This window comes from Macaca thibetana, chromosome 14 (assembly GCF_024542745.1).
Source record: "Macaca thibetana thibetana isolate TM-01 chromosome 14, ASM2454274v1, whole genome shotgun sequence".
Classification (NCBI taxonomy): domain Eukaryota; kingdom Metazoa; phylum Chordata; class Mammalia; order Primates; family Cercopithecidae; genus Macaca; species Macaca thibetana.
Window position 1 is genome coordinate 38,016,068 of NC_065591.1, and position 27,563 is coordinate 38,043,630.

The window sequence follows — 27,563 nt, forward strand, 5'->3', positions numbered from 1 at the left end:
AATACATATACTATGAATTTACTGTGTTTCAGGTACTATGCTAAATATTTTAAGTGAATGATTTTTACAAATCCTCATGGTAGCCTTGTGAGTATGCACTGTAGTACCCTCATCCCATGGAAGACATGATTCTTCCCGGTGTGGTTAGGTAGCACTGCCAAGGTCAAGCAGGGGAGAGACAAAGCCAAGATTCAGACTGAGGTTACTTCATTTCAGAGCCTGAACTCTTAATCGCTTTTGCTAAAAAATATCATTATTCGTGGTATTAATGCCTTTCCAGGGGTAAGGAGTGAAGTTGGGCAGAAATAGATAAGATCCTCTTTGAGAGATTATCAAATGGTCATCCAAAGTGGTATGACTGCTCTGGCGTCATTGATAAGGACTACTGTGACATCTGGGGGAAGGGGCATCATTGCAGGGCCTGGAGTCTGAGACATCGGATGGAGCAAAGCATCGACCTATGGGTGAATGCATTCACAGGGTCTTGATAATGTGGGTCCCCTAGCCTTGTGCTTGAATATACCTAGGGAGCTACCCTGATGAACACTGGGAAGGAGAAGACTTTCAGATATTTTCTTAGCACAGGGGACCAGAATGTGGGGATTTGGGGTATAGGTGGTGGGATTAGGAAACAGACGTAGAGGAGTGGAGTTTGGGATGCAAGGTTTTTTGTTTTTTTAATTACTGTAATATTTCCTGTGCCTAGTGTGAGGAGTTGGGGGAAAGTAGTTAAATGTATAGAGCCCCTACTATGTTTCCAGATGCTTTCTGTATGCATTATCTCTTTTGAGCTTTATAATAATTTTTTGAGGTAGGTAGTACTAGGACTAGCTCAATTTTTGTATATGGGAAAACTGAGGCTGAAAAAGCATAGATTATTTGTTTAGGATCTTGAAGAAATAAAATGGCTGAGCTGAAGTTTGAAATCAGATCCTTGTGACCCCAAATTCCCTTAGGGCCCAGGAATAAAATGACACCACTCTGATTGAAAGCTAACAACCTATACCAGTGATGTATTGATATGGTGCTGTTTCACTGAGAAAAAACTTAGTGACCAGTGCAATCAAAAACACAGAGTAAAGGGGCAAGACTAGTCCTCCTGTGGATAAGAAATGGAATTCCTGACATGTCTACACTGTTTGTGAAAGTGAGTATATTTGTGATTTTGTTCCAGAAATTACTAGGTTTTTTTTTTTAATTGAGAGACCAGAGAACATTCTGAATAAATGCTAACAACTGCTTTTGGGGAGCAAAGTAAGGTAGTGCGATGTGATGACCTTGGTTGTAGTTGTTACCATGGAGGGTGTCCAGGTTCTTGGCATCTTGAACAAATAATTGGACAAAACACACAAACAAAGCAAGGAAAGAATAAAGCAACCAAAGCAGAGATTTATTGAAAATGAAAGTACACTTCACAGGGTGGGAGCAGGCCAAGCATAGGGGCTCAAAACCCCCGTTACAGAATTTTCTGGGGTGTAAATACACTCTAGAGGTTTCCATTGGTTACTTGGTGTACATCCTATGTAAATGAAGAGGAAGAAGTAAAGTTACAAAAAAGTTACAAAGTCATTTACTCAGTGTATGTTCTATGTAAATGGAGAGGATATTTCCTGTCATAGCTGAAGTGTTTCCATTTGATTTAGTTCTAGGAAGTCAGCATGAATCGGCCTTATGTTCCCTGCCTCCAGACCCTATTCTCCTGCCTCATAGGGAGTGACCGCACAGAAATGCTTTTTTTTTTTTTCCAAGTTGGAAGTTTCTTTCAATTCAAACTCTGCCTGCTTTTAGATGGCTCCTCCTGGAACTATGCCTCAACATCTCTCCTGATACTTGGATACTTTTCCTCTGACTGGTGAGACCTCCATCTCTGATTCCATCTGCAGTCATTTGGGTGCAGTTCAGCCCACAGGATTAGAAAAATCCATGGCCGGACCAGCAAGATCTGGCCTGCAGTGCTGGTCAGTGACTTCTGTGACCCACCATCCCTTGGAGACGGACAGACCCTGGGCCTCTTCACCCTCCTCTCTCCTTTCCTGGAGAAGCCAACTCTTTCAGGTTGGGCTGCTTCCTAGAATTTCTTGGTTTACTTAGTTCCAAGTGAGGTGGGAGGTGGAAAAGGGGACAGCTTCCAAGTTCTCCTGGGGAGAGCAAACTCAGGGCCATATCATCCTTTGACCACAGACAACCACTCATGGAATTTTTCCTGATGTCTGTGTGGTTCTCAAGTTTCCCAACCTGTTCACCCTGAGCACTTGGAGTTGGCTTTTGAGCTCAGAGAAAATACTCACTGTTGCCAGGCCACCAGTTTAGCCTTGGGGAGCGATGACTAAATAAATAAGGGGACCCCGCCCCCAACCTTGTTAGTTTATTTTTACAGATCGGACTTTCCACGAATGCTGCCCAGAAAGCCCACAGAAAGGACTGTGGGGTGGCTGCTGTGGCTGTGCATGGCAGCTGGGGACTCCTTCTCTGACCCATTTAAGTCACACTATGATTGATGATCAGAATGGAAGGAAAACAACTGCAGATGGAGAGTCAGTGGGATAATCAAAACCAACACAACCTGTTCCTGGTGTCTGTCCTTGCCTGATGTTGAGGGGGCACTTGAAGTAGTACAGTGGTTAAAAGCACGGGTTATGGAGTCAGAAAAATCTGAGTTCAAACCCCAAGAGCAGCAGTTAATGATTGGGAGACTTTGAGTAGATTTGTATCATTCTTCTGAGCCTTAGATCCTTGAGGGTGGTGGGGATAATAATACCTTCCTCTTAGTGTTGTTCTGAGGATTAAATGAGATAATACAGGGGGAAGTACATACAGCAGAGCTTGGCAAATAACCAGTGCTCCATCAGTCGCAGCTCCATCGCAGCTATTTGTTGGCTGCGATGATTTTGCGATTATGTGAAATACTCGGCACAGTATCTGGCACAGAGGAAATAATAAATGGTAGCTGTTTCATAGGATTATGGAATGTCAGGGTTGGAAGGAATCTTGTCTGAAGCCAAATTACTTTTATCTTCTCCTTTTACAGATGAGGATCCTGAATACCAGAGAGGGCCGCTGACAGGTCCAGGATTACACTCTTAGCACCTAGCAGAAAGAGGATTCACTGCATCGTGCTTCCTGACATCTCTCCCTTTGAAGAGCAGTCAGACTCCTGCTTTGCTCTTCAGACTTGGTTTGGGCGTTTAACAGGTGAGGTTGCTGGGGGAACTCTTTTGCAACATCTCTCTGAAAGAATCCAGGCTGCCAGTTTCATTTGGTTTGGGAGTCAGTAGCATGATGGAAAGACAAAAAAACACAACTTGACATCTGAAGAAATGGGTTCAAATTTTACCTGCAACTTACCAGTTCTGGGGCCTTGGTTCAGCAATTAAACTCCCTAAAACTCAGTTTTTTCTTTTGTAAAATGGGGTTATGAACAGTACCTACTTCAAAATGTGTTTGTGAAGATTAAATAAGTTAACATAAAGAGTTTAGAAGAGCGTCTGGCATATTGTGCTCAGTAAGTGTTTATTTATTGCTGAATAAACCAGTAATTTACCTTGTATTAATAATTAGCTATTACTAATTAAACTAGTATAATATAGTAATAAATTATTACTAAAGATCAGGTTGCAAAGACTTAGTGCTTAGGAACTCATTTCCTGCCTCCAGCCAATTTTGTGCCTCAGTGACAGAGTTGGTGGCCTTGGTCATGAGACAATGGGAAGGCAGTGCTGCCCGCAGGTAGAGGGTTAACACAGGAGTTTCCAGAATCGAGGGACAGCAGGGGATTGGTTTGGAATGCTGGTATGGATTTGGGGTACAGATCCGGATGCCTGGACTTTCTCTGTGGCTGGTGGCCTTGAGAGACACGTGTTACATCATTCTTGTTATTTATTTTTTTGTCACTGGAGCAAAGCAGAGGCTTTTCTTGGTTCAGTCAGGAGTCACGAGCAAGGACAAGCAGAGAAGCTGACCAGCTGTTGGGAGAATTCAGGCTGGAGTGGGCTCAGTGCCCAGGCCTTGCAGCCTGAGCTAGGGAGGAACACATCGAAATATGACATCTGCTGCCCAAGCTCCCCCGACACCCACCCCTTCCTTGTCCAGCTGCTCAGGAGAAGGGAGGAAGCTAGCATTTTCCCACTGCCATTGTATACCTGACAAGTTCATTAATCTTAGCTTATCTCATCCTTATGACCTCTCAAGCTGGTTATCATTTCTTTTTTATGGAAGAGGAAAAGGAAGAGGAAGAGGAGATTCAGATGTGCCCAAGGGCACACATGGAGGCAGAGCCAGCATGCAAGCTAGAGTGTTGGACTCTAAAACCCATGTCCCTTTCACGGCACTCGATAGTTCTTATGGACTCAGTCAAGATATCACTGGCAGCATCTGGTTTATCATGAATCTGTGCAGTATATGGCCAGAGGAGACAGAAATAAACCTAGAGGCAGGTGGCTCCTGGCATTAATGGCCTGAAGAAAAGAGAAGCCCAGGCCCAAGACTCCTTCCTAGTTTGTGTATCCCTCCCTCCCCCACTACCTCCTCACTTTGCCTTCCTGCCCCTGGTGCCCTGGACCAACCCTTGGCCTGGAGAGGGCAGCCTGTCCCGGTGCCAGCCAAGCATGCTCAGGACTAACAACAATAGCTGGAAGGGCCCCTTGGAGCAAGTACTTCCTGAAGTGCTCAGAACAGCCACTGTCCTTGCGGCTCAGGAACAATCACAGCTCACGGCAGCTTCCGCGCTCCATTTCAGAGCCTCCAGCACTCTCAGTGGAGGTCCTGTGCCTGCTGTTGCAGGCTCCAAGCTTCAGGAGATACAGGTAGACAAGGAGTCCAGGAGGCCACCGCTCAGACTGCTCAAATGCCTAGGGTTTAGGAGGACCTCAGGGTTTTTTTTTTTCTTAAACTTGGAAGAAAAATCTGGATGGTCGTTTTCCTTTACCCTTCCTGTAAACCAGCGGCCTCATCCTTCATCTTTGTTCTTCTGTCGTCTTTCTTTGGGCTTTGAAAACAAAGAGGGAGAAAAAGAAAACCACAAGTAAAAATTCAATTCTGAAATAACATTATACACTTGATTCTTCATTCAGCAACACTGAATGAGGCCTGCTATGTGCTAACCACTTTAGGGTACAAAAAAACTATTCAATATTTACTCACTTATTTATAAATGTATCTGGTCATTTCACAGTAATGCTAGAGCCCCTGCCAAGCTGCAGGCTTTGTAGACATAGAAATGCCTGGGCAGCTTGGGACCCTGTCCTGTGCAGCTTCAAGTCAAGGGTGGGAGGTGGACAAGTGAACCTGTAGTTGAAATACCCAGTTTATGTGCTGAGTGCTGGGAAGGGGAAGCACAGGGTGATGTGGGGGGCACACACAGGAGGGGCACCTGACACTGACCAAGAGTCCTGGAGGATGGATAGGAGGGAACCCAAGGGAAAGTGAGGTTAGGTGGGTAGGAGAATGCATAGGAAGAGACATTGACATTTGTGAAGGCTGGAGGTGAATAACAATGCATATTTTGCACCAAACATAAAGGAGATTCATGTGGCTGGATTGCGAGAGGAACAATAATCTCTAGTTGTTAGCAGTCCAAGCTCTGGATCCAGTCTGCTTGGGTTAGAATCTTTGTTGGGCCACCTATTACTGTGTATCCTTAGTGAAGCTATTAATGCTTCTGTAACTCAGTTCTCTTGTCTGAAAAATGGAGAGGATGAAAATAATAGTACCTACCTCATAGGTTGTGGCAAAGATGAAAATGAGAAAATATGCATGAAGTACTAGAACCATAGCTGGCATGCAGTAAGTAAGGGCTTTAGAAGTGTCACCTATCATTAGGTGAGGAGTAGGGGACAGGAGGCTTGGACAAGCAACGAAGTTAATTCCATACACCTGTAATGCCTGTGGGCCAGGCATTAGCGAACCAAGCAGAATCAGAAAGACCCAGCTCCCGACTGCAGGGGACTTGCAGTATTGATTTGTTAAAAACTTGGACCTCGGAATCAGAGAGATCTGCCTTCCAACCTGTCTAATCTGTGTAGTCATAGGCAGATTATTTACCCTCTTTGAGCCTTCTTCTTTTCATCGGTAAAATGGGCATAATGATAGTATATTCTTTATAGAGTTGGGGCAAGGATTGGTGAGACCGTGTGTTTGTGTATGTGTGTGTATGTATATATAGTCTCTATGTATATAAAAACACATATAATGTAAATATATATATGTGTGTATATAAACATAGTGCTGGCAAAATAGTAGCTATTATGCCAATGACAGGGAAATAACCATAATACAGCGAGAATATTTTGTTATAATCAGGATGGTGACGCCCTTAGACACGGTGGCTACAGGCTCTCAGCGGTTTCCCACAGCTCTAAAATAAAGACATATTTAGCTCACTGGCTTCATCTATCTTCATTTCCTCTGCTCTCTCTACTTCGTCTACCCAGCTTTGTACTACGCTGCCTAGACATTCCTGCTGTCCAAACCTACAGATTCCAGGTGAAGCGTCGTTTACCAGCAGAAGCTTTTCTTGAACCCCAGATGGGGTCAAGTTTATGTCCCCCGCTGCACACTCTCACAGTATCCCTTACTTTGATTAGTGTCTGTTGTCCATCTGGACTATAAGTTCCATAAAGTCGGGGTCATATCTTTTTTACTTATTATTGTCTCTCCATCCACTATTATGGTCCCCATATTAAGAAACCAATACATATTTACTAAATACGTCAACACAAATGCAGCCAAGATCGAACTTTTATAAAGGGAGAAGCTGGAACCTGCTCCACTTCCACTCAGAGAACACAATTTTCCAGGGCCCTCTGCAGATTCCGAGACCCCATTTCTTTGCCTGAACAGCAGTGTAACTGATATGTCACACTGTAATGAACTAGAGGGCTGATTAAGAGCTTATGTAAATGTTGGGACTTTTGGCAGCATTCATTTCCCTCTGATTTTGGCATGACTCAAAGCATGGGAATTTTTCAAAAGAGAGAGCTTTCAGAAAATACCCACACCCAACGGTGGAAACCTTAGAACACAGTGCAGAGGAACGTTCCTCAGCGAGGGATTAAGGGACTCTCAGCAGGTTTTCAAAGGCATATGGAGACAAGATGTCAGTGTGAGCTTGTTTCTCTGACAGAATCTGAAACGCTTTTAACCAGCAAGTTACCAAGAGGCTTTTAAGTGAAGAGGCTAATGTTGTAGGTTTATAAATAAATGGATGTTGGTGGTGACTTCTTTGTGGTTCATGTGACAGGAAGAACTTCAGGGAGGGGAGATTATGTCTTGCATTAACAGGTAAATTGCTTTTTCTGCCTCTTGGTTAAGTGAGCAGGAGGAGAGAGCGCCCTGGGTAAGGAATCGGGAGACCCCCCCTTTTCTTTTTAACCGATCCTGTCTTTCCCTGTGATAAGCAGTGTGACCATGGACACGATATTAACTGTTCTCTGCCTCAGTTCCCTCATCTGCCCAATGAGTTTGAAAACACCTTGTCAAATTTTTATAAAATTAACTTGTAATACTGGTAGCTGAAACTCATTGAACACTTAATATGTGTCAGCCCCATATGAACTCTGTCAATCTTCACAACCACCCATGCGATAGATTAGATTACTAGTATTGTCCCTACTTTACAGAAGAGAAAACTGAGGCACAGACACTCTAAACACCTTGTCCAACGTCACACAGCTAATAAGTAGTGGCACCGGGATTTGAACCTAGGCTACCTGGCTCTGGAACCAGATTTAATGACTGTACTCTATGCTACTGTCTTTCTAAGTAGAGAGGGCCTTCTTAAAGGCCTTACGAAGAATAAGGCCTGCTGGCTAACTGGGCAGGATCTCAACAGAGAGTCTGCAGGGGAAAGGAGAAGGGTAGAGTGTCTACCAAGGGGAGGCATTATGTCTCTTTGGTAATCGTCTCCAGAAGGTCAGCTTTACCTTTTTATGTCTAGTATGGGAGAATGAGAGTGCTTAGACCTTGGGCTTGGAGACAGATATGGGCTTGAATCCATGTTTGGCCACTTAATATGTAACTTTTAGGGTAAATTACTAATCCGATCTGAGTTTCACAGCTCACCTTAAAGACAGAGCTATCAAGGTTACAGGATGTTGTGTGGATTATGTGAGAATATGTCAGGCATATGGTGCTCAATGAGTTTCCCCCTTCTCCTGTTTAACATGGCTCCCCGAAAATGAATGTATTTGGTGTCAATCACACTTTGAAACTGATTTGGGATATGTTTATTCTCTGGGCTGCATTTTACGTTGATAGTGTTTTTTCAGGTCAGGGTAATTGATAGGTTCTTGGGGTTCACTCCCACACTCACATGTGTCTACTAATGGACAATTTTCTGGTCCTTTGGTGTGGGGCATATAGCCATTTCCAAGGAGGTTTTATCCTTGTTGAGGACAGGGTCTCAGCCACATCCCAGTCATGAGCTGGAAATGGACAGGAAACACAAGGACACTGGATTCCATACACTTTTCCTGGGTAGCATTTCTGTGCTGGAACCAGGGGGTTTGGTTGTTCAGGCAGGAAGCCAGCTGGCTAGTTGACTGTGGTCTCAGCTGAGGAAATGGGGAGCCAGGAGAGTCAGCAGACAAACCCATGCCAGAGTCTATGAGGGCTGCTTGGACTCATACTCCAGAGAGTCCAGATACAAAGTCCAGTAAGGTCAGGAGAGATGGGGATTACACATAAAATCTTAAAAGCTGGACTGCATCTGGAAAAGGTCACAGTGCAAGTTCTTGGTAAGTCCAGGTAAATAGGTACAATCTGAATTTATGGAAAAGAGGGTACACTGTGTGTGTGAGTGCCAGCTGATTTCAAATTAGGTGGCATATTAGGCATTGAAAGATAGCCAGATAAAACCTAGCATCCCCTGGCAACAGCACACTGGGGCAGACATTCAGGTGGGAGGGATATGTTATAACAGGAAGAAAAATTGATTTTGATTTTTAGTCCCTTCTTAGCTTATAATAGAGCAGTTGCATGTAAAGAACGCTTACTATGTGCCACAGACTGTGAGCATGCAATCTCCTTTAATCTCTGCAGCAAGCCTATAATATTAAGACCAATTTTTTCCATCTTATATATATTTTTTCCTTTGAGACAAGGTCTCACTCTGTTGAACAGGCTGAGTGCAGTGGTGCGATCATAGCTCACTATAGCCTTGAACTCCTAGGCGCAGCCTCCTCAGTATCTGGGACTACAGGAGCATGCCCACACATCTGACTGACTTTTAATTTTTTTCAGTAGAGATGAGGTTTCACTATGTTACCTGGGCTGATCTCAAGCTCCTGGGCTCAAGTGATCCTCCTGCCTGGGCCTCCCAAAGTGTTGGGATTACAGGCTTGAGCCACTGTGGCCAGCCAGATTCTCTTTTATTGCACAGAAAAGTATAAGCCTTGGTCCATATCCACAAGGTATTGATGTTGCCATCACCACAGAATGATAGAATGTCAGAAACATCCCTCTGATCAGTCCTCTCCCCATCTTCTCCAGCAAGCTTAGTGCAAGTTTGGGGGCCTGAAGGCCAGTTTTGGGATTTGCTCAGTTGTAGAAGGCTGTAGAAGGTGGCCCCTCTACCCATTCACTCACTGTATGTTACCTGAGGTGCCCACTATGTGTCAGAAAATGTTCTTGACATAGGTCACGAGATAGACCCTACTCTCGCAGACCTTGCAATCATAAGAGTGACCAGATTACCAGTATGATAAGCTCTTTTGTTAAAGAAGTAGAAAGTGTTATAGGGACTCATAAATGGAGCACCACTTAAATAAATCAGAAGAGACTTCCTGAAAGAAGTAACAACTAAACCACATACACGGAGTCAAGCTTTGCATGGAAGGTGCCATCAAGGCTTCAGATTCAAAGGGGATGGTCATATTCACTGTATACACTGGCATGGAGCAGAAATTTAAAACAAAAATGAAAAAGTGTAATTAAAAATCTAGGCTTAAAATTAAAAAAAAAATATATATATATAAAACAGAGCCCTTGTCTACCATCTCTCTCACCTCAGCACTGTGCGAACCCACTTGAGTATTGTTCAGTTCTTTGAATGCTGATTGACACTGACAAACAAGAGGGCATTAAAAGGGGAGGTCATGGGTGGGCGTTGTGGCCGATACCTGTAATCCCAGCACTTTAGGAGGCCAAGGCGTGTGGATCACCTGAGGTCAGGAGTTAGAGACCAGCCTGACCAACATGGCAAAACCCTGTCTCTACTAAAAATTTGCCGGGCTTGGTGGTGGGTGCTTTCAATCCCAGCTACTTGGGAGGCTGAGACAGGAGAATCACTTGAACCTGGTAGGTAGAGGTTGCAGTGAGCCAAGATCACACCACTGCACTCCAGCCTGGGTGACAAGAGCAAAACTCCATCTCAAAAAAAAAAAAAAAAAAAAAAGGAGGTAACCAAGAAGTGGAGAGATTTGAACCCTTATAATGCAGGAAATAGGTTGCATTTCGAAGGGCACACAGTGAGGCAGAGGCATAGCAAGGGGAAGCCTCACTTCTTGTCTGGGCTACAGTAGGCCTCCATCTTCCTCTTCTTTACACACACTCCAGATAAAATGCCCTATATGATGACTCAGAGTCATTAATAACACGACCACTTGTGCAGCCCAAAGATTAGACAGCCAAAAGCCAAGAGTCTGTTGTGTTGAAGTGGCTCTGGGTGGGAAGCATTCTCCCCAGAGACTAGGGCAGGGTATGACTTGCCAGGGAGGGTTTGCAGAATGTTTAGACTGTGACTCATGAAGGTCTTAGATGAATAAATAGCTCTCTTTCTGCTGTGACTGTTGACAGGGCTGGTGACAGCTTACCTTTGAGGTTGCCAAGGAGAATCTCACTCTGATTTTTTGACAAGTTCAATTTTCTTAGCCAGCTGGGGTCTCCAGAATGACCACCATGAATAAAGGCCTGGCCAAATATAAAGGGCGATGAAGCAATAGGAGATATTTGAAAGTATGAAATCTGAAGTGCAAACATCTCCTCTTAGCCAAGGAAGAGTCATTATTGGGAAGGGAAGATTAAAGGAAGAAATTTTTCTGTTTTCTGGATTGGGAAAACAATATCTTGCATCTTCATGTGGCTAGTTGGCCACTTTATTGATAGTCTTAGAGCTACATAATGCTGGTGAGAAGAAAGGTAGTCCTCTTTCTGGAAACATCTATATAATTTTAAATGTATTTGGCTATAGTAATAAAACCCTGACTGATAGTGGCCCACACCATATCAGCTTGATTATCTCACATAACAGGATGTCTGGAGGTGAGTAGTCTAAAGTGAGAACAGCAGTTCCACAGTATTATTGAGTTGACAGACACTTTTTAATCTCCATATTTATGTAAGTAATTGATTCTTGTTGTCTCATGGTTTCAAGATGGCTGCCATGTCTCCAGATATCACAACAGTATTCAAAAGTAGAGAGGTGACAAGGAGTAGGAGTGTGGCGTGGCAAAAGATCCTTTTCTTGGAATGACTATGTCATTTTATCAGTGAGGAAACAAAAGTATCCCAGAAGCCCTCCCAGCTGATTCACTCTTATATCTAAATGACCAGAATATTATTGACCAGAACTGGGTCCCATAACTGCCCTTAGATGCAAGGGAGCCTGGAAAAATGTCTGGCAAGTTAATGAAATAGTCATGGCTGACTTAGGTCAATCATGATTTAACCCCCACCAACCCAGGGCTGGCACTTTTCTGTCTTGAATAAAAATAATGTTTTGTTGGTAAGGAAGAAGGTTGTTGGGGATGGGGACAGTTTCTACCACATGCCTTTGGAAAGCTAGTCCAACATTATACTATGACGACACATCATTAGTACAAAATAAAAAAACTAGAAATAGAGGTGTGAATTTGCAGGATTTTCAAGGCACGAAGGTCTTTGAGAATGTGATGGACTCCAAAGACTGTCAGTGTGTGCTAATTAAAGATAGCAGAGAAAAATAACAAGTCACTTAACACACCCATTGTGGTACTCACCCTTTAAGGCCCAAGCCAACTTTGCCTGCATATGAATCTTCCCATCCCTTGCAGGTAGAGCTAGCCCGTCCCTCCTCCTTGCTCCCATTGCACTTTTCACACACCTTGATTATATGAATCACCAACTTGAATTCAGAATCAACAGGTATTTATTGTGTCCCTATTCTGTCCTGGCCCTGTGTTTGGTATCTCTCTGTGTCAGTTTACAGTAGACCTTCCATGGCTTCCCCTTGTCATCAGGTAATGGACATTCAGGGATAGTAAACTCGAGAGAATTTTAAACTTAGCTCACAAGGCCTTTTGTGCCCACTCTGGTTTACTTCTCTTATCTCAACTATCCTGACCACCATCTCCTTAAACCTGTATTTCAACCATTCTCTTGACTCATGGAAGCTATCCATTTCTTCTCTCTTTCCCTGCTATTCCTACTACACAAAACAATATTCTTTTCTTCTATGCCTGGTCAATTTTCACTTATCTTTCACGCCTTATCTTAGATGTCATTTCCTGGAAATGAGCTAGGTAGGACTGAGCTAGGTAGCCTTTGTCTATGATCTGTCTTGCCATCTTAGTCTGCTTGCATTGCTGTCAAAGAATACCCAAGGCTGGGTAATTTATAAAGAAAAGAGGTTTATTTGGCTTTATGGTTCTTCAGGCTGCACAAGAAGCATGGCAACAGCATCTGCTTCTGGTGAGGGCTTCAGGGAGCTTTCAATCATGGAGGAAAGGAAAGGGAAGATGGCTGTGCGGAGATCATATGATGAGAAAGGAAGCAAGAGAGAGAGGTGAGAGGTGCCAGGATCTTTTTAAGAAACCAGCTCTTGGGGGAATGAATAAAGCAAGATCTCATTTATTACCATGAGGAGTGGACCAAGCCATTGAGAGGGATCTGTTCCCATGACCCTAACACTTCCCATTAGACACCACCTCCAACACTGGGGATCACATTTCAGCATGAGGTTTAGAGGGGTCAAACAAACCATAGAACCTGCCCTGCATATCATAATTGTAGTCACTGTAATGTAAGTGCCTGAGTTTCCCAGTGGTGGGACTGAGGTGCATTCATCCCTTCATTGCCAATGCATGGTATACTGTCTGATCCATCCTGAGGGATTTTTGTTGAATGGCTGAGTGACAAAGCTTTTCATCAAATATTTAGTGCTAGATTATGCATCAGACCCCATAGTTGTAGCCCTGACTCAGAAGGGGAGGTTCCTGAGCACTCAGTGGTGCTGCAGTTAAGTAAACACTGGACTTGATGGCCTGTCATGGAGTGACCACAGAAAAAGCCCATTCTGTCTCCAGGCATAAGCATTATTCTTCTGGGGGAAAAAAAGAGGAATTAGTTTTCAACTTTGAAAAAAAAAAAACAAAAAAAAAAACAGGAAAAGTCCCCTTTGTTTTCTTTCCCAAATAAAAGATCACACTGAAAATCAATCTCAAAAACATAGTGGAGATGATTTGCCTAACACAGGGGTATATGAAATTGCTATTTCTGTCATAACAAATGACCACAAATTAAGTCATTTAAAACAACATACTATTGGGCCGGGCATGGTGGCTCACACCTGTAATCCCAGCACTTTGGGAGGCCAAGGCAGGCAGATCACTTGAGGCCAGGACTTTGAGACCAGCCTGGTCAACGTGACCAGCCTTAGCCAGGCATGGTGCCACATGCCTGTGGTCCCAGCTTCTTGGGAGGCTGAGGCACGAGAATTCTTGAACTCAGGAGGCAGAAGTTGCAGTGAGCCAAGTTGGTGTCAGTGCCCTCCAGCCTGGAAGACAGAGTCAGACTCTGGTCTCAAAACAAAACAAAAGAAAACAAAACAAAACAAAACACACGATTATCATCTTATAGTTGAACAGGTTAGAAGTCACATGGCTTTCATTGGGCTAAAATCAAGATGTTGGCAGGACTGAATTCCTTTCTGGAGGTTCTGTGGTAGCAGCTTTTTTTTTTTTTTTTTTCCTTTTCCAGTTTCTAGAAACTCCAGTTTTGGGGCTCATGGCCCTTCCTCCATCATCAAAATCAGCAACATTGCATCTCTCTGATCATTCTTCCACAATCACAACTACTTTTGATCACAGCTGGGAAAGGTTCTGTATTTTCAAGGTCCTGTGTAATTAGATTGGGCCCACTTGGATAATCCTAGATAATCTCGCTGTCTCCCAGTCCTGAACTTAGTCACATCTGCAAAGCTGCTTTTGCCGTGTAAGATAACATATCACAGGTTCTAGAGGTTAGAACATGGGCATCTTTGGAAGGCCATTATTCTGTCTACCACAGGGAGAAAGAAAAGTAAGATGGGTGGGAGTCTTTCTCTCTGACTCTCCCTTTTTGGACAGCGCTTGTGCCTACAGTAGTCCTAGAAGCCCTAGAGCAGAGTTAAGACCTCACTGGTCTCTAAAATGTATTGTGGCTCTAATGAAAGGCCCAAATAGCTGTAGGACCTTGGAATGTCATTTATCTCTCCATCTCTTTGTTTCAGTATCTGTAAAACAGGGAAAATTAGTCTATTTAGCTGATAGGGTTGTGCTGAGGTTATGGGACACAGTCTATGCGAAATACTTAGCCTAGTGCATGGCACATAGTAAACATTCAGGAAATGCTAGGTATTTTCATTATTAGATGTCCTAGGGCCCCTTTCCATTCAAATAGCTGGCTCTATCATCCTAATTTAAAACAGAGCTGCAACAGATGGAATGAGAACTGCTTTTCCTGGTTCATTTAGCCATCACAATAAACTCTTTTTTTTTTTTTTAAGTTTCACTTATTTTCCCTAAAACACGAAGCACATTTTTGTGCCTGTACGGTTAAAAACTCCTTTTGTTCTTTTGAGCATCTAGAAAATAATGGAAAATATGGTGGGTACCAATGAGAACCAAGAGGCTGGGTGACAGCAGAGTTCTGCTCTGACCAGAAGGCAGTGAGCAGGACCTGGTGTTTATTTAGGAACATATAAAGAGAGCTGAGGCTACAGCTGGGAGACAGTTTACGAAACACAAACACTAGGGAAGTTTACCAAATATTAGGGTTGAATTTTATAGCGTCGGGAAGAAGCACTGTATTCCCGATGACAATAAAAATCTGGCCTTCTAAAGGTGAATAGTCCCTCATGTCCCTTTTGAAGACAGGAATGTTCATGGGAAGGGCCCATTCCTGTTTGAGAGACGCAGGTCTTCCTTCTCTTGTCTCCCAAACTTCTTGTGGCATCGTTGAGCTGGAGCCATCCAGACCAGGGAGTGTCAATACCCTTAAGGGTGTACTCATCCTTTCTGACTCGATCATACCGCTTGGGGAATTCTACCCTTATATGGAAACTTCAAATGTGGAAAAAACTTTATGCACAAAGATGGTTGGTGCAGCATTATTAGTAATAGCCTTAGATGGAAGGCATCTCACATTGTCTGCTGTTAGAGGAAGGTCTTGGCAAATTATGGCACATCTTGACAATGGAATAGAAGGTGGTCAATGCTTACGAGGAGCCTTGAAGGCATTACAGTAACTGAAAAAAAAAATAGATACAGGATACACATTTGTATATTTAGTCTAATTTCTGTGTTATTAGGAAATATATCAGAAAGTTATCTGTAGTTGTTCTCGGGTGTTTGGGGTAAAGGAAAATTTTTCCTTCCCCTTCTTATTACTATTTTTCTCTATTTTCCATTTTTTACATTGAATGAATAACCTAGTGTATAAACACCTTGGATATGGAGGCTACTGCCTGTGTTTGAACCCTGCCCCCTGCTGGCTGGCTGCTGAACCTTTCAGTGTTCTCTTCTGTCATGTGGGGTTAATAATCATTCCTACCTTGCAAGATGGATGTGAGCATGAAAGAGATAATCCAAGTGAAGGGCTTGACACAGCACTTTGCAGAGTAAGTGCTCACAAGATGCCAGCTGGTATTGTATTGCTATGTTTGGATTTCAAAACTATTTCCAACAAATCTAAAAATCTTAGAGATGGGGCCGGGCACAGTGGCTCACACCTGTAGTCCCAGCACTTTGGGAGGCCAAGGCGGGCAGATCACTTGAGCTCAGGAGTTCAAAACCAGCCTGGCCAACATGGTGAAACCCCGTCTCTACTAAAGATATTTTAAAAATTAGCCAGGCATGGTGGCAGGTGCCTGTAATCCCAGCTACTTGGGAGGCTGAGGCAGGAGAATCGCTTGAACCTGGGAGGCGGAGATTGCAGTGAGCCGAGATCGCGCCATTGCATTCCAGCCTAGGCGACAAGAGTGAAACTCTGTCTCAAAGAAAAAAAGAAAAATCTTAGCAATGGAAGGCATCTCAAATAGTCTGTGATTAGAGGAAGGACTTGGTAAATTATGGCACATCTTGATAATTGAATGGAAGGCAGCCAATTGCTTACAAAGAGGCTTGAATATCAAAAGAAAACTGTTACTCTCCTACCTTAGTCAGTGAAAAAACTTACCCCACAGGTTTATCAAACAAACTTTCTTTTTCCTATTTCTTAATCACTTATGATGTTTTGGAGAGCATCTACATAGTTAGCAGCTAAAGGCCTTCTGAATGAGAATACTCAATTTTTCTCTTGGGAGAAAAATCTCTAAGACTGCAGCTGTCTCTTCAGTTGCTGACAATCCCTGCTCTTCTACCTTCTCTAAGCATCAGTTACCATTCCTCCCATTTTGGGAGGTCTCCCTAGATGATCATCTGTGTATCCACCAACTCTATCAGTTTGGCTGCACATAAGGAAAAGCTGACTAGAGCTGTGTAAAGGAGTGTGTTAGTCATTTATTGCTGCGTAACGAATTGTCACAAACATCATGGCTTAATGCAACATGCATTGATTGTCTCGAAGTTTCTGTGGATGAAGAGTCCAGGCATGGTTTAATTGAGTCCTCTGCTCAGGGTCTCACCAGCTGTTATGAATGTGTCAGGTGGGCTGCATTTTTATATGGAGGCTTGACTTGGGAAGAATCCACTTTCAAGCTCATTCAAATGGTTGGCAAGAATGTATTTCCTTGCCGCGGTGGGACTAAGTGCCCTGGCTTCTTGCTGATTGGAGGCTAACTTTAGCTCCTAAAGGCCACTCACAGTTCCTAGAGGCCACTTGCAGTTCCTTGCCATGTAGGCTTTCCCGACAAGGCTGCTTACTTCATCAAGTCAGCAGGGAGAATCTCGAGAGTAAGCCTGCTAAGAAGCTTTACATAACATGACGCAAGCACCAGAGTCACTTTCCATCCCCTTTGCCACCCTGGTTAGAAGCAAGTCACAGGCCCTACCCATATTCAAGGGGAATAGAGCACATACAGACATGACCACCAGCAGGTGGGGATCATGGGGGTCGCCTTAGAGTGTCCGGCACAACAAGGAAGGGTTTATTTTTTTTATGGTGACGAGGAGCCCAGCATGGGCAGATTGGGGTGAGGGAACTTATCCACGGTGCTATCCATATTTTAGGCTCTTCTGTTTGTTTTGCCATTTCTCACTCTGTTTTTTGTTTGTTTGTTTGTTTGTTTTGAGACAGAGTTTAATTCTTGTTGCCCAGGTTGGAGTGCAGTGGCGTGGTCTCGGCTCACTGCATCCTCTGCCTTCTGGGTTTAAGCGATTCTCCTGCCTCAGCTTCCCAAGTAGCGGGGATTACAAGCACACATCACCATGCCTGGCTAATTTTTGTATTTTTAGTAGAGACGGGGTTTCACCACGTTGGCCAGCTGCTCTCAAACTCCTGACCTCAGGTAATCTGCCTGCCTCAGCCTCCCAAAGTGCTGGGATTACAGGTGTGAGCTACCACGCCTGCCCCACCCTTTTGATTATAAAATGGTTCTCCTAAGATTCACATCATCCTCATTCAAAGAGCTTCAAACAGTAGATTCCTGGAAGCCCTACCCAGACACATGGCCCATTGACTCTTGCATTTGTATCAATGGGCCATTTCTACCACAAAGACCATTGGAAAACACACCCAGTTAATAAACAATATCCACTGCGACCCCAACAAAAATGCCAAATGTAGTTGGCATGTGTCTTTTGACCTTCAATACATGGGCACATGTGTTAACGCTTCCACTGAGGGCTGGCCTATGAGTAAGTTACAAAGTTTGAATGAGAAAATACATAAATAATCATTTGCACAGTGCCTGGCACATGACACTTTCTCAATCAACGTTGCCTCTTTTCACCATTCCCTACCTGCTCTCCCACAACTCTGACACCTTTTGTTTCTTTTTCTGTGTCGCCCCTGCCTCTGGGTTTAAATGCTCCAAACACAGCAGCACCTCTAGAGTTAAGCACCCTGTCAGGCAGACAAGTCTGTATTTATGAGGGAGGAATGTAATAGCCCCAGCTGGAACCCTGCCAGGGGACTAGCAACTGCAACACCCTTATTTGCTCTGGGGAGGAGCAGCTTGGAAACTTTTTATGAGATTCCAGAAGCAGCAAGGTCATCAGTTTTATGGCCATCCCGCTTCGTTTGTAAATACGGCCTTTGAATGATAATGTTTGGGCTCCTTGACACAAACAAGGCTGGTGTTAGCTCCGTTGGAATGGGAGACAATAAAATAAAATATATTCTGTTCCACGTGACTGCAAGGCGTTCTGAGCAATTTCAGACCCCAACAAACAACAAACCAGTTGTACATTCAGAAAGCTTGATTTTTAGATAGCCTCACCATAAAGCCCCTACGTGCGTCTGAAGCAGGTAATCTGATTTGTCAGGTCACAAGCGAAGCAACATGTGTTTACTATCACACTCATTTCCCAGCCAGCTGCAAGTGTCTGGAGGAAAGCTCTTGGTCAGGCCTGTTTGCTATGATAAAGTCAAGGCCAAGGAGGAGGGCTGCCTGCTCACCAGGCTCCATGTGTTCTTGTAAATAAGAACAACCCTCTCCAGTGACACCTGGGCCTCTTTCTCTAATTGCTCCCTGGACCGTGGCTTTTATTAGAGTTGAATATTTACTAGGCTGAGCCCAAGAAACATTCAGCTTCCATTGTCTGGCTGGCTGCCACTGTCTGCTCTGCATTACAGTTGGCCATGGGTACAAGGTCACCCCATTTTTGGGTTTCTTTATTTTGGGCCAGCCACTTGGCAGCAAAGACAGAGCCAGCCTCTGTGTGTGTGTGTGTGTGTGTGCGCGCGTGGACTGACGGGGAGTATGAGCAGAGGAGGCAGGAAGACGTAGGGAAGCAGGAAGACACTGCATAAATGAATGAAATTCTCCTTTATAGGCACAACTCCTGGTACCAAATACACTTTTGACGAATGTTTGTTGAATGAACAAATGAGTGATTCTATTCATTTAACCAGCATTTATTGAGTACCTACTATTTGCTAGGTGCCTAAAGTCTGATGATAATGCAGAACTTTACAAACAAAATTTATGTTCTCATGGAAAATGAATTCTGGTTGGGGGATGAAGAGGATCAACAAATGAATGAGCGAGATGTAATTGACAGTGACAAATGCCCTATGAAAAACAGGAGTCAGGGTGTGGAGGTGGAGGTGGAAAGGGCTCGGGATGGAGAGCTACTTTAGATAGGAGACCTTCCTGAGGACGTGACGTTTGAGCTAAGACTTAAATGATGAGAAGGCACCAGTCATGAGATCTCTGGGAATGCATGTTCCTGGCAGAGAGAGAACACATTTCTAGAAGGTGTAAGGAAGGCTGAAGCTACAAGAGACAGGAAACTATAGCTTAGACACTTCAACTGAGAGAGGGCTCATCTTTCCTTTAGAACGTGGGCAAAGATCAGGAAATGAAAAAATAAAGGTATAAGGAGTAGCAGTAGGAGTAAAGAGTGGTGTTGGAAACAAGAGGTTTAATGTCTGCTCTCTGAACAGGTGGCCCTCCACCTTTGCAATGGAACTTCTAGGAGCTAGGCTCTATCCCCAAGGCAGGCACATTGAAAGGCTATTCTCTAAAGAAATTGGATGGCCCTAGACAAATGAATTCCCCATTGAGGAACTTGGGGGATCCCTCTGATTGATCATCCTACAGGGAAGCCTACTAGTCAGTCCAAGGCTCACAGGGGTACACAGAGCTCCCAAGCAGTCATTTATTCTTTGTAAATAATGACAATTAAGCTTCACTAGACAGATGAACAACACTTGCGATAAAAATGAATGAATAATGTTTCCACTTAGTAGACTGCTGACCACTGAAAGTCTTGCTTAGGGCCTATCAGAGTTAGAGGGACCTTGGGAGTTAGGGAGGTCATTTGGCTTTGAGCTGCACAGACACCTAAAGCTTTCAAAGTTAGGCTTTTAACATTGTCTAGAAATGCACATATAGGTTTGAAAGAGGAAGATGTTCATAATTAAACTGATATGCCATTACTGAACAAAATGCCTACAGTATACTGTGAATTAACATATTACATAAATCCTAAATTAACTTTTGAATAACCTAAGTATATTGCATTGTAGTTTTTAACATTAGAAGTATACCTTTGTTAAATATAAACATTTAACACATATCATAATTTCAAAAACTATTTTGGCATATATGTATTTTGTAATTTGCTACAAATGTCAAGGAATAGAAGTAGTCTGCCCGTATACCTGAATCATCTGGATTGAAGTTCAAATGTACCCCAAAGTGTCATTATACATTTGCGACGGCTTCTTAGATGATTTTCTCTTACCTAGGACCAGTACCACTTTCATGCAAATTTGTCTAATTTATCATTCAGAAGTCCTTATACCTGAAGTTATGGGAACCCCTTATAATGGACAGAACTAACAATTTAGACAATGTTGTCAGCCTACTTAGGAGAGAGCATTGGGCCTCCCTCAGCACCCTCTTGGAGTATTTTCTATATGGTAAGAGAAAATACTCTTACCTAAGTAATAAAGATGTAGAATTAAAACCACATTAAAATACAGGAAGTGAGAAGTGTAGGAGGGTCAGAAAGGTCGTGAATAGAAGAATATAGTGTGCCCTGAGGAGCCCTGACTCTTAAACTCAGTGCCAGCTTTATGCTGTGTGCCTTCTGTACATATTTCCAAATGGACTTTTGCAGGCTTCCCGTCTATTGCCAGTCAGTTAAAATCCTACCCATTTGTCAGGGTCCATCTAAATGCCCTATTTTCTGTGAAGCTTTCCTTGGATGCCTGGCTGGAAGTAATCTCTCATTTCCACATGTTCTCATTCTGCATTCATCATATTTCTCTCTCTCTCTCTCTCTATCATCTATCTATCTATCATCTATCTATCTATGTATCTATCTATCTATCTCTATCATCTATCTATCTATCTATCTCTCTCTATCATCTATCTATCTCTATCATCTATCTATCTATCTCATCTATCTATCCATATGTTTAAATGCCCATTCAGTGCTTCACTCTCTGCTAGGTGCTAATATTTGTACAGTGCTTTATGGCTCACAAGTGACTTTCACGTGCATTTTCTCATTTAATTCTTAACAATTCTATAACTCTCAGCACCTAAGAGACACAGAGCCCAGAGACAAGAAGTTGTAAGCAGATTGACTTCATACATTGTGGCTACAAGTCAGACAAAGTTATGTGAGATATCCAAAATTCAGTAGCGAAACAATGCACGATTCCATTAAGCACAAAGATCTTTAGAGTTAGACTGAAAAGACATTCACATATTTTTAGATTCTATTGCATTCAAGAGTCTATAACATGAGCCAGAAGAGACATACAGAGATCTTAGGAACCAAAGAAAATATGTAGTCTAATCAAGAGATTGAGCTGGGCTGGAGTTTCAGGTATCTGTGACTAGATGGCTGAATCAGGGGTTTCGTATAACTTGAGTCCCGTGATTTGACCATGCCGCCTTTGAAGTTATAAAACCATTGATATAACCACTAAAAATAGAGTTCAGTTGTCACATCAAGGCCACCAACATCTCTGACAATTACAACTCCCCACATTTCTTTGGATGATTTGATAGTTTTCTTAGTTTTTGTAAAAGCCATCACAAGGAAGTCTGAATCTCCAAATCTTATGTCCAGCCTAACAGCTCTTTGAAAGGTAATTTCAGTTAACAAAGATGATGTTTGTGTTTCTTACTGGATAAGTATCTTTAATTTCCTGGAAATCTTAGCTATATATATAAATGATGATTCAAAGCATCATATAAACATTTTTGTACTAAGAGTCAGACCATATTTGGCATTTCTATATACTTGTAATATTTAAGATAAAACAATATTTATGTTATCCTAATTTAAAATGTATATTAATAAATTATTGCCATACAACTTTAAATGGAAATTCATATCAATCATATTTATAAGCATATTATTAGATTAAGTATTTGGGAACATTAATTGATCAGACAATTGGGGCCCTGAAAGTGAAATTGAATTTCTGAATGTAGTTTAGACAATTTGAAGAAATGTAATTACCTAAGTTTGCAAATATAATCAAGCATTGGTTAAAGACTCTTTAAAAGTGACTAAAGAAGGTGACATTAAAATTTGTTCCATTTGTAAGGGAAAATAAAGATTAATAAGTTGAATGTGAAACCCAAAGAGAAAATAAGTTTTTAAATTTATAACTTTAGTAAATTGACTATTAAAATTCAAGATAAACTCCTCATTAGTCTTTTCAATGCACAAAACTTGCTCTCAGGGCCACAAAATGACTTAGATTCAAAGAGGTGTCCTCCTAAGGTCACACGGCTCATAAGTGGCACAGTCATGACTACAGCCCAGGGTCCAGGCCCTGTATCTTTTGGTCAAACCTTGCTGCCCCTCTTGGCTGCATTTTCAGTACGTCCTTTATTAGCACCTGTAATATTTTGTCCTAGATTTTGGTTTATTTATCTGTGTCTACTTGCGTCTTCCCAGCTGCCAACACTAGGTCAGACATTGGGTAGAGGTGGGGGTAACTCAATAAATGTGTCAAATTCAAATGATTGTAACCCATAAACAGCCTCTGAGAAAGGGCGTCTGCCTGGTGTGGGGGATGGATAGAGAATGTTTTCTCTCTGTGATACTGTTTAGCTTTAACAGGGTCTAAGTCTGCAACCCTGGACTCCAGAGGCCCATGCTCTGATGAAGCGGATGTAAGCTAGCCCTGTGCTGTCCTCCTTATTTAAGATTTAATTCCATGGATAACCTTCCTACTGCTCTCAGGATAAAGAATAAAATCCTTCCTATGCTCAGGGAGACCAGTATTGTCTAGCTCCTGCCCATCTCTCTAGATTCTTATTCCACCTGCTCTGAGTACCCTGGCCTTCATTTAGTTCCTTGAACAAACCAAGATTATCCCTAGATATAGGCAGGTCTCCACATTGGCCACTCTTAGAGTTCTCTGAACCTCCTGTCTTTCACAGCACTTGCTAGAGGTTGTAACTATCCATTTTTATTTGCAGTTATTTATTTAATATCTTCCTCCTGTGGAAGGTCTTTAGCTCTGTGCAAAGTGCCTGCTTTGCTCACCCTTATGCTTGGTGCACTGTAGGGGTTTAATAAATGCATGCTTCTATTATTATTATCTTTACCATTTAATACGTATCTGTTGTTGTGATGGATGAATGAATGAATATGTGGGAATCGATTTTATGGTGATCTTTTGGACTGGCCTGATCTCCACTCAGCCAGGAAAGATTTTAGATGAAATCTTATCAGACAGATAGGGGACATGATGTCTGAGATTCCTTCTGGGCCAATGAGCCTTTTACTTCGGGAAGGCTGTTTGTCAGTTTGCTTTAGCCATTGCTTTTATCATTCTTACGGGAATCTGTGGCTGTGTGTGCGTTTGTGTGTGTGTGTGTGTGTGTGTGTGTATCACTAGAAAGAAAGAGAGACAGAAAAAGAGAGACAGAAAGTGTGCTGGCATGCAAAGTGATGGGAAATGACCCAGGGAGGCCCCTGGAAATGACCTTGGTGTCCCTGTTTGCCCCACTCAGGCAAGTGAGATCTCATTTGGCAGGGAGCACATCAGCTGAAAAATGTCAAGCCCTGCACATCAGTGAGTTTTGCATTTCCAAATGATGGGTTTATGATTAAACGCCAATAACTCAAATGCACCATCCGTGAAGGATGCCATTTCCAACTGGTAATTCTTGTTCTTTTTAATCCCTTCCCCTGTTTATTTTCTGGTCTGTGCCTCAAAATCTCTCAAACCACAGTCATGGGTGGGTGTTTAATCAAATTTTCTGATGACACGTAGACGCTTACCCTCATGGGTAATCATCTACATTACTTATCCTGAAAATTGTAGAAAAAGACGCCAAAGAGCATGAGGCTAGTGAGGGACATAGGCTGATCTAAAAACAGGATCCTTGCTTTCTTCCTTGGAAAGACCAGAGTAACCCTGACCTCTAGCTGGATGGAGACAGCTAGACAGTGAATTCAACTGGTCTGTCCTGCTCTGGTTGGTGGATGTTGCCTGATCCTCTGGGATTAAAAGATAATATTTGGAAATCTCCCTTCTAAAAATGTTCACTGTATCCTGCCTGGCTTGTCTTCCCCTCCTCAAAGAATATCACCATTTATTTAGTCCTCAAGATTGGCCAGACATGAATTCCTGTGTTAGTTCAAATTACACCCAACAACTCTGTGAGCTAGGTGTTACTGCACCCACTTCCCCAGCAGGAAAATGGAGACTCAGCATTTTGTAACTTGCCTGGCACATACCATTATGAGGTGGCCGAACCAACATGCTTAATCAGGGTTGTCAACTCCAAAGCCTGTTTTCCTTTTAACTCTGAGTCTGGGAGAGATCCTACGGAGGGTTCAGGTGTCTGGTCTTTTCCCCTCCTCTATGGGAACTTGCTTTGTGGGAAACGTCTCTCAATCACTGTGCTTATTTGTTCTGCGTCTACCTTACTAATTCCTATTTATATTCAGAAGCCAGGCCGATTCTTGTTCCAGATACGTCAGTCCCTGTAAAAGCAACCAGCTGTCTCCCAGGCCCTTCACTTTCTCGGTGATAACATCTTCATTCTTGCAGACTGAGAGCTCTGTTTGAAACCACGAGGTGACTGGTTGGTAGTGAATCAATGAAGCTACCCAATAATGACCCAAAATGGAATTTGAAAGCCCACTGGGGGTTGAAATGTCCAAGAAAGTGTAATTCAGTTTTCTGTTTATCTTTCTCTGTGTGTTTTTAAGATGTTCTAGTTGAGATTTTTTCTGGTTGATGAATGGGTTTCAAGAGAACTCTGTTCAGATGGGAATGGGGGAGGCTATAGAAAAACAGTTTCACTCTCTCTTTGATGAGATGATTGAGCTGAGCATGTGGGTGGTGAGATGGGTGCAGTAAGAGGAGGAATTCTAAAAAAAAAAAAAAAAAGCAATAAAAATTTCAGTTCTTTAAAAATATGTTAGCTGATGTGAGGACAATGTTGCTTATGTAATGTGGGCATCTCAGCTTTCCACGGTGGGGCGTCTTCCAGTATGTGTCTGGGTTAATTCACTGACATGGCTAAGATTTTTCAGTGGCTTGCAAACTAACACATTAAACTAATGGACTTTTTCTGTATTACTTCATTCAGAAGAACGAAGCTTGCCCAGGGCAGTTTGACATGTTCCTATTAAGACGCAGTGTTTACCTGACTTCACATTGTCTTATTTTTCTCATTTTAAACTTTTATAGTCACTCAAATAATTAAAAATAATCACATGTTCTTTTAGACATTTTCTATAAAGAAAACATTTATTTTAAAAATTTGATTATGAGAGCGCACCATATTTTTTATTTGTTAGTATAACATTGTCCTTGTTCCAAGGCTGCAAATACTTCTATAATATGGTTCTTTCTTTTTCTCACATTTATTGAGCATACACTCTCATTCTATTATGTGAATGAACCATTATTTAGTTAATACAACTCTCATTGTTAAGAATTTTGATTGTTTACAATATTTTGAAACTGTAAACGTCGCTGTGATAAACTTGCTTATACATATACAGGATTCCTTTCTCAGATGAAATTTTCAGAAGTGGAACTGCTAGGTCAAGAGTGGCATTCCTACTTCTGAAAAGGTATGGTTAAATCCCTCTTTCGAAAAGTTATACTAATTTACGCTTCATCCATGAGTGTGCATTTCCCTGTCCTTTAGTCTGATCATAGAGACTTGTTTTCTTGCGTGTGTGCCTGTGCTTACCCAGAGACTTCTTAGCCTACTAAAAACTTCATGTTAAGAAAACTGACAAAGTTGGAGACTTTAAATATGTTCGGAAATCTCAATTTAAGAAACACTTATAGACTATAAGTAGTGAGGCATCCTGCAAGCTGGTGAGAACACAAATACCACTAAGACCAGCCACTGTCTGCAAGAAGCCCACTGCGTATCCATAGAATTAGACGTGAAAGTGCAGAGTGTGTCTGGAGAAATGCTGGCAGAGTGACGTGGCAGGAGCAAAGCGTAAGAAGATGGTGTTAGGATGGGGAAAGAAGGGTGAGTGTGGGACCCTTGACTTCTCTAAGAAGCTGGACCATTCTGTTGGCCGCAGAAAGACATGAAAGCTTGTGAGAAGGGGAATGTTGTGAGCAGATTTGATTTTTTTGAAAAATCTTTCTAGTTCTCTCTCTTCTTAGCCCTTTACCTCTTTATCACCTGTTTGCTTTTGCTTCCTTTAGGAAGCAAGAGGAGAGGGTTGAGAAAATTCGTGTTTGTTTTTGTCTGCATGGATTATTTACTTCTTAAAATTGAAAGTTGGGGGTACAGAGGAATTTTCTTTTTTAAAAAATAAAGTTATATTTTTATTAAACAGCCCAAAATCTTAAGACAAATACCTACAGACCATTTCTTCATTGGCAAATATTTTCCAGTCATAAAAGGTGATAATTTATGGGATTATATTCCAGGTCCCGTACAGAGGAATTTTCTTGTTGTGTTGGTGTCCATGTGGAAAACTAGGAGAGCTTAAGAATAAAACAGAGGGCTGGTTAGAAGCGCTGATCACCTCACAATGCAAAATTGATAGCATATTCCACTTCTTTTTTGTTGTAGAACTGAAAAAAAGATTAATTTTGGAAAAATTATTCATTTAGCTTTTTTCTTTAAAAAGGCACATTTTCTATTTATAGTCAAAAACTCATCATTTAAAAAGGTTAACTAAAAAATAGCTTGACCAATATTTCAGGAAATTAAATATTATGTATTTTATTATGTATAAAGATAAATCAATACTATAGTCATCCAGTTCTGCAAAGAATGTTGCATTTGAAAGGTTGACGAGTTAGCTTTGGATATGAAAGAAGAAAGAGCAACTCAAAGGAAAGAAGGAAGGGGAAAAGGTGAAGGAAGAAAGAAGAGAAATGGAAAACTTGAGCATGTTTTCTCAAGTCGTTTTTTTGAAGCACAGGCTCCCTGCAGAATTTTTTTTTCTACCTCTCTGCATAATCTGTTAGAAGCAAATGGAAATTTATGGCAAACTCATAATCACATTAAGTCCTGGTATCTGTAACTTTGTATTCCCTTCTTTGAGATCATATAGAAAGCAACTCAAGAGCCATAAAATTCTGCTCTCTGACATGACATGTGGCCAGAGTGTATCCAAAACCTGCAGCCTCATTCACTTTTGATCTTTACTCCTGGACCCCGGAGAAGACGTAAGATAACAGATATGGGAGTGTTCTGAAGGATAAAAAAAATTCTTTACCATTATCACCTTTTTAAAAAAATGGTTTTTTTT

General features: G+C 42.1%; 1 long non-coding RNA gene across 1 annotated transcript in view; it reads left to right on the forward strand.

Moving 5' to 3' along the window:
• The first annotated feature begins 1,729 nt into the window (after nucleotides 1-1,729).
• LOC126934735 (uncharacterized) overlaps nucleotides 1,730-27,563 on the forward strand; it is a 178,988-nt gene continuing 153,154 nt past the window's right edge. The window contains exons 1-2 of the long non-coding RNA XR_007719105.1: nucleotides 1,730-1,852; nucleotides 3,029-3,192. This is a non-coding gene — a long non-coding RNA (uncharacterized LOC126934735). The remainder of the gene's footprint in view (nucleotides 1,853-3,028; nucleotides 3,193-27,563) is intronic.